The 19,126-nt window shown below is 42.1% G+C and overlaps 1 protein-coding gene and 1 long non-coding RNA gene across 11 annotated transcripts in view; one reads left to right on the forward strand and one right to left on the reverse strand.

The window, feature by feature from the left end:
* Positions 1–9,074: 9,074 nt before the first annotated feature.
* On the reverse strand, positions 9,075–17,631 carry LOC116999856. The gene is made up of 6 exons (XR_004418637.1): positions 17,510–17,631; positions 14,780–14,863; positions 12,874–12,934; positions 12,114–12,155; positions 11,840–12,000; positions 9,075–10,780 (listed from the first exon to the last, which is right to left on the reverse strand). It is a non-coding gene; the product is annotated as an uncharacterized LOC116999856 (long non-coding RNA).
* Positions 17,632–17,736: 105 nt separating this feature from the next.
* Positions 17,737–19,126, forward strand: part of RC3H1 (ring finger and CCCH-type domains 1) — a 58,285-nt gene continuing 56,895 nt past the window's right edge. For all 10 annotated transcript variants that reach the window (XM_033067562.2, XM_033067564.2, XM_033067568.2 and 7 more), the window contains exon 1: positions 17,737–17,906. The gene's annotated coding sequence lies outside the window, so the exon portion shown is untranslated. The remainder of the gene's footprint in view (positions 17,907–19,126) is intronic.

Consider the following 19,126-nt stretch of genomic DNA (forward strand, 5'->3'; position numbering starts at 1 on the left):
CCATTTCAACCCGTTGACAACATGTCTGTCTTTTTAAGTGGTAGCCTGATGACTCCTGCTGCACCCTGTTGTCCTTGGAGAATTTTGCAATTTGATACTAGATGTCAAATTTGTCCTGAAGTGATTTCATTCTCCTTTTACTGGCATACTTGGGCATGTACAAAAGGAATTTTGCTGAAGCAGAAAGTTGTTTTTGCAATTATAAATCAATTTTAGTAGCAATTATTCCAGAAATTTGCTTATATTGCAAGGAATCTTTCTGGATTTGTGGAAGGACAAAAAGAGAATGGATGTAAAGATGAAATTTTAAGAAAAAATTTTTAGTCCAATGTATAAGTGAAAAATGGCAATTTTTTTTACTTTTTTTTTGCCAAATTTGTAGAATCTTATTTTTCATAAGGTATGTCTTGGCTTTAAAGGCAGTTATTTGTATATTAGGACAGCATCACATTGCATGCAGAGCTGGGACATGAAGTTGATCCTGGCTAGGCTACAGGGATAACAGTTAATTTTCTCCTTGGTAGCTGGTACAGTGCTGTGTTTTGGATGGAGCACGAGAATAATGTCGATAACACAATGATGTTTTTAGTGGTCGCTAAGCAGTGCTTGCTCTGAGTGCAGGAGTTTGCAGCTTCTCGTGCGCTGCCAGCCAGGAGCTGCAGGGACACAAGGATTGGGAGGGGACACAGGCAGGACACAGCCCTAGTGGCCACAGGGACATTTCCCAGGGTATGATGTCATGGCCAGTGTTTAAATCGGGGCAGGGCTGGCTGGAGCCTGCTGGGCGTTGCTCGGTGAGTGCTGAGAGCTGCGTTCTGCAGCATTGTCCACTCTGATTCTAATCCTTTCTCTTCTGACGGGTGCTTCTCGCTCATCTCCAGCCGCATGCACTTTGCAGTGAGGGTGCAAGAGACCGCTCATTTCCTCGTTTCGTGATGAAATCTAGCGGCTGGGCGCTGCTTTTCCCAGCAGCAAGCGTACTCCCAGCTGACGCGGATTGTGGACGAGCTTTTGCTGGAATTTTGCAATTCGGTACACTGCGCACAAAGGCCGGTGCTCTGCTGCTTCATTGTTCGCCTTCTGAGATCTGCACGGAACTGAACCGAGAGATGCCGTCCAGCTTGGCCGCTTTTCCGCGTCCGTGCTGCGCGCATCCTCTGACAGATGTCGGGATCTTGAGCCCTTGGAGGCTCTGCTGTGCGCCGGGTACTTGGAGCAGAGCGGGACCATGCAGGGAGCAGCGCGGTCTGACGGCGCTTTGCAGGCTGTGGAGGGAAAAAGACTGCGCCTTGAATGTGCTGCAAATACAAGTTCCTACAAGTTCCAGGGGCAAACCCCGAACAAGTCTGCTGTCCTGGCACACTGCCCTTCGTTCACAGAAGGCACAGTGTTCTGAGCGAGACGTAGACGACGATTTGCATCCAAGAGGATGAAAGCTCGACAGGTTAGAAAATGCGAAGAGCGAAGCCGCAGAGCACCGGTCCGAGTACGCGTGAAAGGATCCCTCTCCCTCCAGCGTCACATCCCGTCCATCTACACGAGCCGGGATGCGCGGCGGAGCTCTCGCTCCAGCTGCTCCCGCACCAATGGGGAGCGCTTGGCTTTTTCCCGGAAACAACCACACGATGGCACCTTCGACTTGCAAAAGGAACGCACCGAGGCCAGCTCGAAACCAGACCAAGCGCAGAGCCAAGCTGGAAGCGTCCAGGCTCTCAAATCAACCGTGTCAGGACAAGGTTTCGCTGACCTTCCCCTTCAAAGTGCAAACTCTTCTTCGCACCACACGAACTCCGTTGCCCTAAGAAAGCTTTTCACTCTCAGAGTCCAGCCACAAACTTGAAAATACCTGGCAAAAACACGGCTCACAGAAGTGCCAGCTGAGAAAGATCTTGCTGCCTTCAGCTTCAACAGCACCATGGGACTTCCAGCACACACCCTGCTATCGGCACTTTCCTTCTCAGCTCCAGGTTCCATCCTAAGCCTTCAGTCTCAGAGTCAGGATCCAAAGGGAACAGCACCAGCGACTGCTCACACACTAAAGCTACCAGGACAAGCTCAAGAGCTCGGTCTTTCCATTCCCACTGACATTCTGACAGCTCTCACCCAGAGAACTGCCTACCGGGAAAAGCCTTTAAATTCACTTAGACCTTACCCAAATGTGCCCATCTAAGCTTGCTTTCTTTACCAAAGAGAGGAGTGAGAAGCTCATCTGAATAGAAATGGCATCTCCTCCAAAATACAAAGCAGGGACTGCTCCCATGCAAAGGTGCCTGTAGAACACTGTTACTGGGTATTAACCTGCCTGTGGCACTAGATCAGTTGCATGCCAAGACTCAGGGTAGCTGCTTACCTTGGCCAAAAGATCTGTGCTGCCAAAATTTCAAGAAGGCCACCTCTGAGAACTGGAAACCACATGCCAAATTAAATCTTTCAGGAGACCACTTTCCAAAGATAGATACTGACTCCAAAATTGTACAAATTGAGGCAGTGCTTCCACAGCAAATATGCCAGGACAGACAGTTGCTGCCACCCTTGATCTGCACGAGGCAGCTTCTCTGCACATGAAACACTGGGGCTGCATGCTTTTGTTCCCATGGAACACCATTGCCATTCTCGTTCAGGAACTTACCAAGCAAAAGTTGCATACATCCAACAATTGCTCCTACACAAAAGAGGCCAGGACAGAATTCTCTTGCTGGACTATTCCTCCCCATGGTACCTTAAAATCTGCTCCACCAACACTGGCACTATGTGCTTTGCCTCCAGAGGAAAGGCACTCTGAGCCACTTGGCCTTGCTTTGTGTCAGGTTCCAATTACTTAGAATAGTCTCTGCCCAAATTAAGGTGCAAATGAGACCATATGCCAGTGACAATAGTATGGGGTTTATTTGATAGTAAATATGAGAGAAATAGAAAATAGGTGGTGGGGACAGAAGGAGAGTAACAGGGACAGAGTAATGAAAATATCATTACTCCATGGATGCCAACAATGTTCTGTTGATCCTCTCCAGCTGTTCTTCTTGGTGGTGATGGTCCCCCAAAAAAGCAGAGAATCTGATGGGCTAGTGTATGCTCAGGCCAGGTAGGAAAACCCAGGCAACTCCCTGGGCAAGGAGAGTTTGTCATTATCAGACTCTGGGCTTTTTGCATAACATGCAGCCCTGTGGTGCAAGGCTTCAGGAATGACTCTGGGGATCACTTTGGGGGGCCTTTGATAGATTAAGGCACCCCCTGGCTGGCCCTCAGTCACTGTCCTGTGGATGTAGCATTCCTAGGGCTGGGGGTCCCATAGACAGTTTGTGTAAGGGAGGATGGGTTCACTGCCCCTGAGTGGAGGTTACAACACACCCAAACTTCTCTCCCCCCCCTCAGCTGGAGGGGAAATCTGTGCAAACCTGCTCCCATCAAATGGGTCTGTGGGCTATGGCCTTCCCCACCCCAAAGCAAGCCAAAGATGATTGTTAGCTCAGCTGCTGAGTTTTGCTCACATTTTTTTTCTTGTTTGCTTGTTTGTTTCAGGTGACTGAAGAATGGGTTTTCCCTTTATCTAATCTCAGCAGTTTGACTTTTAGTACAAAATCCCAGTCAGGTATCTTCAGGGAGGCTTCCTTGGCTGTAGCTTCTTTAAACAGTTTTTGTTATAATGAGCAAAACTTTATATCAATGTTTGAGGCATGAACTATTTCAGTCTCTGACACCTTGCCTTCAGTACCTTGCCTGTTTGCCTAGCCTAGCCTTGTTGCTTTCCTTGCCTGTGTCTGCCTTGCCTCACCCTACCTAAAACTTCCCTGCTTTGCTTTGCCTTGCCTACTACTCTAGCTTGCCTTCCATGAAGGTATGGCAATGCAAACCAGGCATAGGCAACTGTGAGCAAGTCAAGGGAGAGAGGGCCAGGGAGGACTAGCAGAACATGGCCAGGGAACTGTTGGGTTGTCAAGCCAAGGCAAGCGGGAAGTGCATTCAAGGATTGCTGGTATGTGAAAGCAGCCAGGACAGACTGCTCTGTGCAGCCTTGATCTATTTGGCTGTGGGACTTGCTGCGAGGAAGCAGCTGCTAGATGATTTAAGCTTTTTGGGAGTTGTGAGAGTGAAAGATTACACTGGTACTTAGTGAAACTAATGATTGTTGATCATCTGGCTGAATCTATTAAAAAAAAAGACTGGGATTTTTCCCCGTTCACCCCAGTTTTTTCAGCTTCTCATTGAACAGCCTTTTTTGAGGACACTGTGAAAGACCTTGCCTTGAAAACTAGAAGTGCCTCAGCTCGCCATCTAAGAAACATGGAAAACAGCTAAAATTAATTTCAGAATTGCCCTGAGAAGAGCTGGGGTTTCAGTACCTGAAATTACCATTGGAAATATTTGCAAGAATCACCATTTTATTATACAGACATGTGAAATACTGTAGCAGCTTCATCTTATTCTCATTGGAGTCACTGGAACTTTTGCTATTTACTGAGATCAAACACAAGAAGCTTAATAATCCAAGTTCATTCACCATTGTGCAAATAGCACTTGATTAATTCGAGTTACCATTGCAACACACAGAATGGCTCTGTGCAGGAAAATGGAAGTCTCGTTTGTCACGGGCAGAAAAGCTTTCCACCACTCTGGGAGGAATCCATCCTGCCTCAGTGTGCAGTGCTGGTCAAAGAGCTACATGATGGGTGGCTGTGTCCATGGTACTCTCAGGGCTCACATAACTTCCCACCTTACAGACACACAAGTAACGCCCTCTGATAGTGCAGTTCTCCAGACAGCTCACTGAAACCCCTGACTCTATCCAGTTATGGGTTCACAACATCATGCAGGGCAATTCTGTCCACAGGGAGATTTGGTTTTAATTAATCCAGAAGAAAGTTGCATTTTTATAGTCTTTGTCTCTACTAAGATATTTTATGTAACACAGCAAGAATGAATTTGTTTAGACAATGATAAAGAACAGGCGGTAATTGTACATTTTGCTGCTTTCTGTCAAATAAATGCTAGCCAAATAAATACCTCACCAAGTCTTACTGTGAAGACAGATGGCCAGAGTGGTAGACAAATTCTGAACCATGTGTCTTGGTCAATTTATATACTTATCCTTTCCTTCAGCAGAACTTTTTTGCACTGTTAGCCCACGCTGCTGAACTGAATCCAGTACAAAAGCAGTGAATATAGGAACTGTTCCCTTTGAATTTGAATGGTGATAAAAATGCAAATCAAAAAAATACATAGTCTTGGTTTGAAAGACAGGTGCCTCCCTTGGAATGGAAAATGTAAACCCATTCTCTGTGAAATATTATAATTTTGAAATTAAAGGGCTCTCAGGCAAAGAGATGAGAATAGGAATACCAGTTCTTTCCTAGTATGTATAATAAAGCAAACAAACAACAACCACTCGGGCATTAACAACAGCCCTGCCCTTTGCCAGCCAAATCTCAAGATGTCTCTACCCTACAGAGAAACCTCAGGTAAAGAGAGAGTAGCCAGGTGCACCCCTCCCCTATGCTGACAACTTCTTGTGTCCCTGTTCAGAAGCCAGTCATTATTGTCTCCTAGCAACACCTATGAGGGAAAAAAACAATTAAAAAAAAAAAAAATCCCAAAGGAGAACTCCTAAAACTCCAACATGCATTTTAGAGCAGCGGGAAGATTTTATGTGCAGCTAGCAAATCATAAAAAGATACACATTTACAGGGTTTTTACAAAAAAATTACAAGAATTACAGACAAAAAACATAGTTCAGTAAACTGCAAATATAAATCTAAATCACACAGGGTGTTGAAAGGTGGCACGAAAAAGAACAAGAGGAAAATTTAAACAAGGAAGTCAGGGCACAACCTCAAATCCTTTCCTTACTAAAGCATCTTAGAAGTACCTTAGAGTGTCTTAAAAGTCATGTAAGTTGAAAAGTGTGCTATTCGGACATAAAAATCAGGTTTGCTCCCATGATGATTAGATCTGCATACAATGCATAAGGTAAGTGTATGCTTTGGATATTCAATAAACAATTAAAACTATTTTCAAGTTGAAGGGATTACTTTTTATTTGTTTTGAATTACTTGGCTAAAAATGGTGTACATTAAAATATTGCAGACATATTGTTCATTATATAGTTACCAACTGCAAAGGAGGCAAGCATTTGGTGTCCTTAAAAAAGTAAAGCATTTTAGCTTTTGTTACTAGACTCAAAGGTTAGAATATGCATAATATGCTACTTGGGAACTTAAAATTAATCAATTATTTACTGTAAGTAGTTCAAATTACAATAGCTTTCAAAAATAAAAAGTAGATTAATAACCCTTAAGCACAACATGGAAGAGGAATACAATGTAAAAAGGTTAAGCAGTACTGTTGATGGCAAAAGGCTTAACCTGCTTCACATGAATACAGGAGATAAATTGCTATTTTAATATAAGCATACTTATTCAGAGCTTTCCTTGGAAAATTTAAATGATAATCATGGCAGTAAAATTCTGAGCAAGCACCAGCTAACTTAAGCAAAGGGTAGCTCAACCATGGCTTATATTTTATGTAAAAAATGCAACTTGGCCTGTGTTTATCACATCTACTCCATTAAAAAGCTTAATGTGTCTCGGATTCCTTTTCAGGGATACCAACTCTGGCTGTGAAACTGCATGAAAATGATGACTCAAAGAATGATTTTCTTTTACTCTCAACTGCTGTTTGCCCTTTTTGATTTTTTAAGTCCTTTTTATTACTACCATTGTAGCACTGCAGCAAGTGTTCAGTTCCAAACTGTCCATATTGCCAACTTGCAGGGAATTCAGTACTTTCTGCTATATTGTCTACATTCCAAGAAAGAGCATTAAATATTGAAAGGACCTATGGAAGACAAGGTCATTGTGAATTATAGTCCAGTACATGGCAGTGTCAGGAACCTGTTAAAGCCCTTTAAATCCCAACACACAAGCTGTGAGTTGGCAGTCTATGCCAGTTTTTACCAATCACAGCAAAAGGCAGATCACAAAAAGAGGCCATTGGGCCAGATACAAGCATGAAGGAGGAAAGCATCAACCTAAGAACATCAACCCTGTTAAGTGATAAAAGAAATGTCACTATTCTTAGTGACATTAGCAGAAATTTGCAGAAATTTGAGTCTATGACAATTACAAACTAGGCAAAAGAAAAGGGGAGTGATGACTGGTCTGGGACAGTGCTTCCTGCTCTGATCCTGACAAAACTTTTTAATTAACTTCTTTCTAAAAAGGGGAAAGTACAGTTAAATTTCCCTGCCTACAGGTGGAGGTTTAATATTTGGTTTGTTGAGTCTAAAAATGGAAGTGGAACTAGCAGGAATTATTGTATTTAAAGTTTCTGATCCTTTAAGACCTCGGTTTGACAAAAGCTACATGCTACTGTCTGAAGAATATTCTGTTTCCCCTAAGATCAGATGGATGCAATTTAACCAAATTTTCTGTAATATACACCAGCAATACAAAACAGTCCCAAATAGCAGGAAGAATTATTTCACCATTAAGGAGCCAACCTTCTCACCCTCTTTTGGAGGGAGCATAATCTGGGAGCTGAAGTAACCAACTTGAGAACATAAATCTCCCTGCTATTGAGAACTTGCTGACACAGGAACAACCTAAGCTCTGTGACTTTCCTCTTTACATGCATTGGTCAAGGTTAGTAATGTAAAATTTATTGGGTCAATCAAAGACTAATGCTAATCTATGAAAAGTCATAAAATAATCTGAGTTGTTCTCAGACAATGAGAAATGGAACCAGAACTACCAATCTGGTTACTTGCAACATGTCCCTAAAACTTATTGCCTTATATTCATAACTAATGCACAGCCACCAGTGCAACCAGGAAAATAGGAAAGTTACTGATGTCAGCAAGGGAAGGATTATAAAGAACTATTCCCATTAATCATCACATACACAGTAACTCTATCATTAAAATGTAAGCCCTTTTAGTACCACCACCTGGAAATTTAGTATTTAACAGCATTTATAAATATTCTTAGAAGAGGTATATGAATTTACATCTGCTTTTAAACACATATGCCTGAAAAACCCACCAATTTTTCAATTTTTTTGCATGTAGTGGAACTCTTCTCCAACAAAGAGGACACATAGGAGTTAAATTTCCATTCTGCACCTTTGCACCTTCTGGTATATAATTATTCTTGAGTGAAAGCTCAGTAATGCAGTAATAAACAGAATGGAGATGACCTAAGACTCTGGAATGGAGGTAGTTCAAAGCATTTTGGGATGACATCTGTTGTCTGTCAACTGAAACTTTTTCCTGAAATCTATCTTTTCCTCATTTCCCTTTCCTTCTCATGCCAAAAAAAAAAAAAAAAAAGGAAAAAAAAAAAGTCTAAATCTTAAAATAGCATGCTGGGTCACAAGCATACAAGCATAGAGAAAAGACAAGTGTTCTCTAATTGGAATTTATTTAAAACATCAGTTCAGCCATGCAAATAAATAGCAGAGCAGATGTTTCTTGCTCTCAGACACTTTCACACATCCCTCAGCGACCCAATGTGTGTTCTGGGCTGCTTAATTGAAACATTCTCACAAAGATATTTATGGCTGCAGAAGACCTTTGGTAGGCACTTCCTCATGGGAAAAAGGTGCTTGTTAATGTCGACCAGAAGCAGCTGCTTCTACAGAGGTCACACAAAATAGGGTGAATACCACAAAGTTGGTCTTCAGGTATATTAATTTTCAGTGAATAAAAAGTGTCTGGAGGCATTGAAGCATGTATTCTGGTTATATAATTTTGATAATTTCAGTATTTTGACAGTTAATGAGATAGTCTATAAATGAATAGCCACACAAATTTTAATTAAAAGTGACATTGTTCCTATGAGATTCAAAAAGTTGAGTTCTGTAGAACTGAAACAACTATTATTCTCAGGTATTACTGCTGTATTTCAATAAGATATGGTATGAGCTTTTTGCATGTTGCAGGTTTACAAATTTTGGGTTTAAATTGCTTATTACTTTTGCTTGTTTCATTGAGCAATGTAGCTATCCCTTAGAACATTAGTACCTTATAGACATGAAATATCATAATAAATAAGAAAAATATAAAGACCTGTGAGGGATTACTGACAAAGATGACTCACTTCATATTAATACAGAGAAGCAGTAAAAGAGACTGAGATAGCTTGAATGATAAACAGCATTATAACAATTTGTGAACTGTTGCAATTAAGAATTAAGACACAACTAAGTATTTGAGAACCATTTCAAAACTACATTCAGGAGTTCTCTGGTGGTATATAAAAGCATAACCCCATAATACTTTTTTAATTAAAAGTGCAGAGATTCTAAAAAAGAGCACCAGCCCTACTGCAGCAATACACTTTTTAGAATGTGATCTGTGGTTCACAAGACAGAGCTGAAGATATCTGCATAACACCGTGCACATGTAGAATCCTTTTGCTACCTGTCAACATGTCCTGTGCTGTGTGAGGAGAAGCAATGTTCCTGTCTCTCACCAGGCTCAGCAGAACACTTTCCTGCTTTCTCAGCTCCAGCTCCTGGAACACTTCCTGCCTCTCCTTCTTCACTGCCCCTTGATCTCTGCTGTTTCTCTCACACATTCTTACCCTGCTTTTCTCTGGCTTTGATTACAGCTGTGCAACAACTTTTTTTATCTTTATTCTTAAATCTGCTATCATAGAGGCATTACTGCCATTCTGAATTGGCAGCCTTGGCCAGAACCATCTCCATCTTCGGAGTGACCAGGGATCGGTTTTGCTACACCTGGAGGAAGCCTCTGGCAGCTTCTCACAGAAGCCACCCCTGTAACCCGTCCTGCTACCAAAAATCAGGCCCTGCAAACCCAGTACGGCTGGCTTCAGCCTCTGCCTCCCAAACCCTGAGAGTTTTAGCAGCTACACCTGAGAGATCAGGGAATGACCGTGTTTGCCCTCCACTGATTTCCAGTGTGACTCATCAATGTAGGCTTTTATCTGAAACAGTTTTATCTTGTCTATTAACTATGCAAATAAGTACATACATGCCTATGTGCTTCCTGTAAGGAAGTCCAAGGAGAAGGTGAGGGTTGTGTAGGAAAATACAGGGCACTCCTTTCCTTTCCTTTTTTTTTTTTTTCCCCACAGCACTGCGTTAATGGAAACAATGATAAGAAAAACAGCTGCCTGGAAGAGTCTGTAACAAACTGCCACATAAACAACCTTCTCATATCAAATAGCTGAAGTTCAACTACATTCAAGTTGTAAAGACTGAGGACTTCAGAAGAAAGATTAAGTTATTTTTCATGCAGGTAACACATGTCTGCCTAGCAAAGCCACCAGAAGACAAGAAGCACTGGGGACAAACAGACTGGAGATACTGTGGCCTTATGTATGAGAACAAGAAAATTTCCCTAACACAACAGAAAGTGTTGCTTCTGTGTGCTTCTCAAAATAGCTGGAGTTTGTTATTAGGCTAACATTTGTGTATTCCACATGCCTCAATGAGCATATAAAAAAATTTATTAATCTCTGAGAAACTGATGACACTTGCTAAAAATTAATTAGTTCAATATTTTAAAAATGTATACACAATGTAAGCTCTATCTGTGCTCACAGGTCCTTTCACTGTTTCTTCTTTAGCAACTATATCAGTAGCTTGTGTAGAAAAGGAACATTAAAAAATAGTTAACTCACCAAACCACAAATACTGTTTCTTTCTGTCTGGTAATAAGAGTCAATTCCAGTCAGTATTACTAACTTCCATTTCACTTACTGATTTCCTTCAATGACTTTCCTTTTTCTTCTTCTATAAGTGCTGCTGCTTTCACCTGCTAGACTCAAAGAAGAATAGGGAACATCAGATTACATCAGATTATAAAAGTCTTCAAGAAAGCCTGGAAAAATATTTTACAAACAATAAAAAGATAGCAACTTCTTTTTACAGAATATGTCATCTTCTTAGGCAAGTTCAAAAAAATAATAGTTGAAATGTCAGATTAACACAAAATCCTTAAGTGTTAGGATTAATGATGTAATTTTTTGATGAAAGTTTACCAGAACCAGAAGAACATACACAACAGGAACAAACTGTACTGTACATTTACAATACAGAAATTTTAGTGCTTCCTGCTGAAACTGAACTGCTAGAATGATGTGTAACAGATTTTTACCAGTACAGTAATGAGAGGAAACTGAGAATACTGGGCTGAAAAGAAATTTAAAATTGGAGGAGGAAATTCTTATTAAAAAGGTGGGGGTTTGCATGTGTGCCTGACAAAGAAGAAACGATATGCAGAATCTGGTAAAAGACAAACACAAATTACAGCTATGATCTCCAAAGCATAATCCCAGCCCACCTAAGCAAATTTTGATGGGTTTTCACTGAAAAGAATATTTTTAAACTCCTTATCCAGCATATATTGAAGCTACATATATATAAATATGTATATTACATATATATTTGTGCATTATAAAATTGATTTTTGCTTACAGACCTCTTTTGAAAAGCCACTGAAGAGTTTAAAATATGTTCCTCTGCAACTTCCTGAACAACATACTTTTTAAATAAAATCTCTGAGAACTGAGATCTGAATAAGCAGCAGTTCCTTGAGATCCACACTAATATAAAAACACCTAAACGTGCTTTATGCAATTGTTCATGTGTTAGGATTAGCTAAGTTTGGCCCTTGATTCTCCTGTGGGAATTGACAGCCCTGTTTCTTGGCAGATGCACTAGGGAAGTATTGTATCAGGTGTTTTCAAACCAAACCAGTACCAAACTTGGAGTCTTTATGGATAATACAAAGCAAGGACAATTCCAGGAAATCATCAGCATATTTTCTTTTACTGCAGAAATGTGATGTGATTACAGAGATGTAAGACAGTCCTACCTTTTATATGTGGTAAGAGTGTTTCCCTGGGAAATCCGATTGGAAAAATTATTCAGATGGCAGTTTAGTCTTAATGTAATTACTGTAACTTGCATTAGAGTGGAGGATGCACAAGTGGTTGGAACAGGAGGCCAGACCATTCCTCATCTTGCCATTCCTTGCTATGTGAACATGAAAAGTAGCTTAACCTTTATAATTTAGCTTACCCTGCAAAATGAGAATAAGGCTATGGGTTTACATGCAGTAAACAAAGGTACTAACTGTATCACCTTACCTGTGTCTCACTGTCTCCCAGTTTTATAGTGCATGAGCAAAGCTGCCAGAAAGGAACAAAAATTACATTGTTAATTTAGGTGGTTTTCAGCTTTACACATACACACACACACACAGAGGAATTCTTATAAAATATAATTGTCTGAATTGTTTATCATCCCAACATATGTGACATTCCTAAGCTCATTAAGAGGCTGCTATGAAATGTGCTGCAGCAACGCTATGAAGGAAAAGAACAAAGTTCAATCTAAGTACCACTGGAGCAAGGAGAGGAAATAAGGGATCATACTTCTGCTTTTCTGAGGCAGAATAGAAAAGGAAATGGAGCAAGAAGGGGAGTGCAAGATAATGAGGTGGCAACATAGAGCATTTGGCAGAGGCTCCTGCCCCTGCCCAAGGGGACTCAGAAGCCAAGGAGATGGTTACTTCAGCAGAGGGCACTGGAGGAACAAGGATGTGGTGTGGTACTGGCTCTGCCTAGCGGAACTACAGACTTGCTATGCTGCAAATTCTTGTACTTTCTGTTGCTTCAAAATTTTTGCCCCAGAAAGAGAGGAGATGTGCTGAATGATATTGGAAGGTCTGGAATTGGAGCAAAGCAGGTGCAAGCAAAAAAGGCAATAAGGAGGAGAATCTGGGGCATGTACTCCTGAGTCAGCATCCTGCATCCCACAACACCAGAGGGACAAGGAGAATGATGAGATGGGATGGTTAAGGAAGTGAAACCTCTAATGAGAAATCATCAAAACAAAGTTTCTTACCTTCCTTATAATTTCCTCTTTTTCCACAGCAGCTGCAGTCAGAGGGTATATTTACATAGACCTTTGCATTCCATGTAGGATGAAAACACAAACATTAATAATTGTATTGAAATTCTACAGATTTATTATGAACAGCATCAAAAACTGCAAAAAAATTTAAACAAATCTGATGTTTGGTAGGTTATGTAGTACTATTTATTTGTGCAAATTGTGAATTTGTGAATGCTTGGAAGAGGTGCTTTCATAGAGGAACACTCATTTTATACATATGGACCTCATATTCCTTTAGATCCTCTAGGCTTCTTTTACACATGGGAGATGGAAACCTTGTGTGTTACAGTAGAGATACTGAGCATGTCCACAGTGTAAGGCTGTATTTTGCAATTATTGTTTTATTATTTAAAATAAGCATATAAACTAGCTCTAATATGCATCTGTATGCCATGGGCTTGGATGACATTCAGCATGTTCTTTAATGAATACTGGATTTTCTTTCAATGATTATGTTGGATGGATAGTCTTCTGCTTTTGTCAATTGAATTTTACAGAAGTGAAGGAATTTAGGTTTTGTTAAGGAATGTTTAGGTTTTGAAGAAATTTAGGTTTTTGTTTTGGTCCATTTTTTTAACATGATGGTCAAACATATACAAGTGCTGAAGATTTTCTTTTTTATTATCTGTGGTTTATGTGCAAGAATCTTCACTGCAAAGTAACAAGGACATGCTTGCAGCCATCTACGTAAGTTTTTCATTTATTTCATTCCTGCCTTCCATTCTGATATCACAGGTTTTGAAATGAGAATCTTTCCATTATTATCAGCTTTACAGGTCATGTTGCTAACTAAAATAGCAACTGAAACACTGCCAAGACATTTTAAAAATACTCATTTCTTTTTGTAAAGACAGCTATCCTGGTACCACAGTTCTAGAGCAGTTTTATATGGAAGGAGTAATATAAAAATTGAATAGTGAGATGATACCATTTGACAGTTACACTGGTATTTTAGGTATTTCTCTCAGTCATAGAGGCTAAAATAGGGAGTAATTTTTAATGTATAACTTGAAGAACATTACTAGTGTGGCCACAAATGTCAGCTCTTAGAACCATGCCTACACATTATCCCTTTTTGGATGGGAAGAAAGAAAGAGAGAAAGGGATTGAAAATTGAGACTGTATGTGGTAGAATAAAAACTAATTCCTGTGGGTTTTTAAGAACATAAAAGAAAGAACAATGTAAACAAGTGGCAATAAATTATAGCAGATTTAATGATAAGCTGAAAGGATATTTGAAAACAGTAATCCTAAAGACAAATAACATTTTGTGTTTCAAATGCTAAAGCAGTGTATCATGCAGGAAGAAATGCTGCGTAACTGGGGAAGGCACACACTAAAAATAATCTAAGTTATCTAGTGGGATCAGTTCCCAACAAGAGAACAAGCTCATCTACAAATTTCTGAACTTTCAGAAAACATAACAAAGAATAAACATTAGAAAAGCCTGACTGATGGAAGTCTAAAGTGGGGTTTGAGAATTAAAGTGCTCATCTGTGCAGTGTTACACAACAAGAACCATAGGCAATTTAATATCCCACTTCTTTAAATTTCAACCATGTATTACTGTGGTAACCTATGCTGTGATACTGAAAATTGTTGTTAGCATGCTCATACTGCCAATGGAATTAAATGTTGAGGGAAAATAAACTACATGGAAAATGAAACCTTTCCACAATACAGGAACCAGAAGAGAAAGTGGCAGAAGTCCCCAGACTGGAGTATTAAAACCCAGACTGAACAGAACATCAGAACACTGCACAAGCACTTGCTAGAAATTAGGCAGTAACAGGATTCAGGCCCTGACTATTTCTAGCTTCTGTGACTTTAAACAAAGGTTGCAAAGAACACTGACCATTTTAGCTGCATTCCTACTGCCATCTTCTGCTCCTAATCAGGATACTGACAACGTTCATATTTTTACTGCAACAAGAGGAATCTGCAAAAGATGGCAATTGTTGATTGAAAAGTTTTGTGGTACAGAATATCAGACTGGTTGGAAGCACCTTAAAACTCATCTTGTTCCAAATCCTGCCACAGGCAGGGACAACTTCAACTAGACCAGGCTGCTCCAAACCCTGTCCAATCCAGCCTTGGACATTTCAAATTTAGACTTCATAGTAGTTTTGGTTTGAAACCAGGAAGAAACACCATTTTGTGTAGTGGTTTTGGTTCATCAGTTTGAGTTTCCCAGCCAATGCACCAATTTATGTGGTGGGTCTAGCGCTGGCCAAATCACCAGTGCACCCACTAGGATTATTTACTCATTTCCTGCTGTGAGATAGGATTAGGAGGAAGGCAAAGCAGGCTCGAACTTTGAAGGGTATAAAGAAAATTTTATTAACAGAATTAAAAGGAAAATAATAACAATCAGAATAAACCTTCAGAACACTTCTCCTCTTCCCCTCCACCCTCTTTTCTTTCACACTGACAACGTAAAAAGACAAAACCTGGGACTTCCAGTCAGTTTATCACCTCTACAATAACCTTTCTTCAGTTCTCTTAGGGAGAGGAGTCTCTCTTGCCATGCCACAGAGACTTCTCCACAAGAAACAATTCTCTTGGGGCTTCAATGTCACAGCAAATCAGCTGCCCGCGAGATGGAAATCCATTTGCCATGTCTAAGTCACTCCCCTCAACTTACAGCTTTTCCTACAACTGTTTTAGAGGGTTCAATCTTTGGCTAATGGGGTACCCTTTTAAGGATGAGCTCTGAGAACAGAGGTCTTGTTCTTCTTCCCTGGGGACAAAGGGTCTTCATCACCCTTGTCTCTGTCTGTTCAAATTTCTCATCGGATCACAGCTACTTCAACATTGGCTTGTTCAGCATGAGTGCTTGGCTCATGCTCGGCCCGGGCTGGCAGCAGGGCAGGGTTTAATGTTGGTGAGATGTCAGCAAACCCGGCCTGGCCTCGCAGCCTCCCCTCCCCTGCCCAGCCACCACGCAGGGAGAGGGGACAAAAGTTCTCTCTTCAAAAGCCAGGAACTACAGGGAGCTCTTTCCCGGGCTTGTTCGTTTTAAAATGTGAATCTCACAGAGGCGTGTTCAGCTCTTTAACTGGCTTATCAGCATGCCTATTCTCAGAGCCAGCCAGCAATTGGTTTTGCCAGGCATGGAGGAAGCTCTTACCAGGTTCTCTTAGAAGATCACTTCCGTGCCTGGCTCCTTCCCTCCTCAGCAAAAATCAATTTATGCAAAACCAGCACACGCTGCTTTTCTAGCTCATAGTAAAGCTCCTGCTAAGTCAAAGGTTCTCTTTGTAAACATCTTAATATTCTGTGTTCCTAACATCTCAATGCTTGTGACTGTGGCTAGAATACTCTGTTTTCAGAAATTAACAGTTCTTCTTAATACTATTTTATTTAAGCACCTATCCTTGATAAACATAAAGTTTGTTTTGGTGAAACAGCTTAATTAATATAGATTATTTCTTTAGTAAAACAGATAGAAATAACACTTTTGCTTACTACCACCACATTTCTTGTAAAGTTAATGAAAATCTGTCTGTGGTCAGTAGAAGAGTACAAGAGAAACAGGAGCTGAAGAGTAACCTTTCCTTATGAAGTTTTTCCTCTGTGTGCAGGAATTTCCATCTTCTGTCTGCATGTCACAACCTAGCTCCCTTTTGCAGGCAGCCCTCTCGAGTCCCTGGCTCTGGGCATGGCTGCTTCTGACTTGATGTTGTCCTATTTAAATTATATTTCCAGGTCATGCAATGCTGCACTTCAGATGTTGGACTGACAATATACTGGGTGCTCCTCACAGTGTTATGAAAGACAAATAGAAATGCAGTGATTCCCTGCTATCCTGCACAATGGCATTCACAGCAGGATTGATCCCGCAGAGCCTCTAGCTGGGCACAGACATGATAAAATATATGGGCAATAAAATGGGACTACTGGATACCATTTTTAGGTCTTTAACTTATATATGGCTTCCTTAGTACTTTACACCATAGTCATGTTCTCATAAACAGGCATCAAGTGGATGTTACCCGGAAATATCCTGATGCTAAATAATTAGCGCGTGTAACAATTTATCACTGTCAGTCAGTACGTGCTTAGTAAATGCTACAAGTCAAGCGACTGCACATTCTATAATTGCATTTTTAAAATTTTTCTGTATGTCAACTAGTTCTCACTGTGACTCAGGAGGGTCTCCAAACATCTAACCTGTGGTGCTGGTTAAAGCTGAGGATGATTTGTATCCTGCAGCACAAAAAGCTAGGGCGGACCTTCTCCAGCACCGAGCCCACCTCTACACCTTCACGTGGGACTGGCGGACAAAATCCCGAAAGCTTAGCCCTCTACGGCCACGTAAGAGGAAATTTAATTTGTGTTATTTTTCCCTGAACTAAGAAAAGTAACCGGCCCGAAGCAATAAGGTGCGATTGCATGATGCAACCGCAGGATCCGCCAACAGAGGCTCCTGAGGGACAGAAAATGGCGGGCGGGGGCCCTCAGGAAGCTCCGGAGACACAGAGCGCTCTCCAGGAGCCACTCGTTATGTGAAAACCAGCGACCTCCACCCCCGAGCCCGCTAACTATGACAAAAGGAGGTGAGGGAGGGGGGGGAAGACCCCACCTGAAAGGAGAAAGGCATCTGACATTGGAGAGTGTCCCTGACGGAGCGCAAGCTACCCTCCCCAAGGCGGGTGATAGCTTCCCCACCCTGCCCTCACGGACTCCAGGCCGTGACTCGGCTATTTCTCGGCGTCCCAGCTGCGGGGGGGCGGGCGCAGGAAGGGGCGGGTGGTGCGGAGAGAGAGGGAGGGAGGGAGGGAGCTAGGTGGGCGGTGAGCGGAGCAGTCGACGCACAAGATGGCCGCTGCCGGAGTGGCAGCGGGGCGGCGGCGGGCGATGGCGGCGCTGCCCCGGGGCCCGCGTGTACTACTGGAGGAGCAGCAGCAGGGCGCTGTGGCAGCCCCGGTGTGCCGGAGCTGAGGGGGCCCGTGGGCGCTGTAGGAAGCCCGGCCCGCGTGGTGAGTGCGCCGCGTCCGCCGCGGGGTGCGGGGAACAATAGGGCGGGAGAGCTCTGCCCGCCTTGCCGAGAGAGGAGGCGGAGGGACGGGCGCTGGGACGAGATGATCTCCAGAGGTGCTTTTTACTTCTAATAATTCTGTGACTTCGTGCGTTGCCAGGCCTCAGGGCTCGATTTCCGAACGCCTCGGGCAGGCGGGGAGGGACCGTGGGTCGCTGTGCCCGAGGGGGGGAGGCGGAGAGGGACTGGGTCCGGCTGGGGGTGGGGAGAGGCGGCATCGCCTCAGGCTGCGGCGGCCGAGGGACAGGCGGCTTTTGTGTGTCCCCTTTGCCTGCTGTTGTTTTTTCCAGGGGCTCTGCCTGTCTCTGCGTGAGAAAACTCGTCTCTGTGTCTGGTTGAACAACAGAGACGGAGGGAAAATAATGTCAGAGCTCTGGCAGTCCCCGGGACACCTCTCCGCGCTGGGTTGTGTCTCTATTGTCTGTCGCGCCTGAGGGAACAGCGAGGTGGCCGCGGCTCCCTGTGCGTGGGGACAAACGCTGGTGAAGCCGTACAGGATCTCCCTGACTTGCACTAGTTTTTCCACCCTGGCATTGTTTTGGCTGTTGGATTACACCCACAGAGTGGATAGGGTTTCATGCCGGGGGTGCGGTGTTGGTGTAGCTGGGATTTAATTTGCTTTGATGGTTGGGAATGTCCTGGTGTCAGGTTTTGTCCTCAAAAGCCATTGTGAGGGCTGTCTTGTTTTAAAGCAGGGAACTGATGAAGGTTTTGGTTTTTTTTCTAGGAACTAGGAATGTTTTGTTTACCTCCGCATGCTTTTTTGTCCAGAGTGTATTTTTAATTTTTATTAATTTTAGTCAAGTACGAGTGACAAATCATTTGTTCCTCCAGCAGAAGCTACGGCTTTCTGTGTGTTTTTGCCATCTTGAAAATGGCTGAAGTGGGGGAAAATAATTAAAAATTTGCAAAAATAATTAAAAGGTTCAAAGTAACCGGAATTGTGTCTGAGCTGCTTTAATCGTAACTGGTGTAGCAATGCTGTCATTTAATGATTCTGTTGGAAGATAAATGCAGTGGTTAAACTCAGCATTTATACCTCTATTCACATTATATGGCTATAGAATTGTGAGATAACACAGGAATTCTAGGAGGCAGAAAATAATGTATTCCTAAACTTACCTTTTCTTACTTCTTTCAGGCTTATGAGGAGGTGGAGGT

Source organism: Catharus ustulatus, chromosome 9 (assembly GCF_009819885.2).
Source record: "Catharus ustulatus isolate bCatUst1 chromosome 9, bCatUst1.pri.v2, whole genome shotgun sequence".
NCBI lineage: Eukaryota > Metazoa > Chordata > Aves > Passeriformes > Turdidae > Catharus > Catharus ustulatus.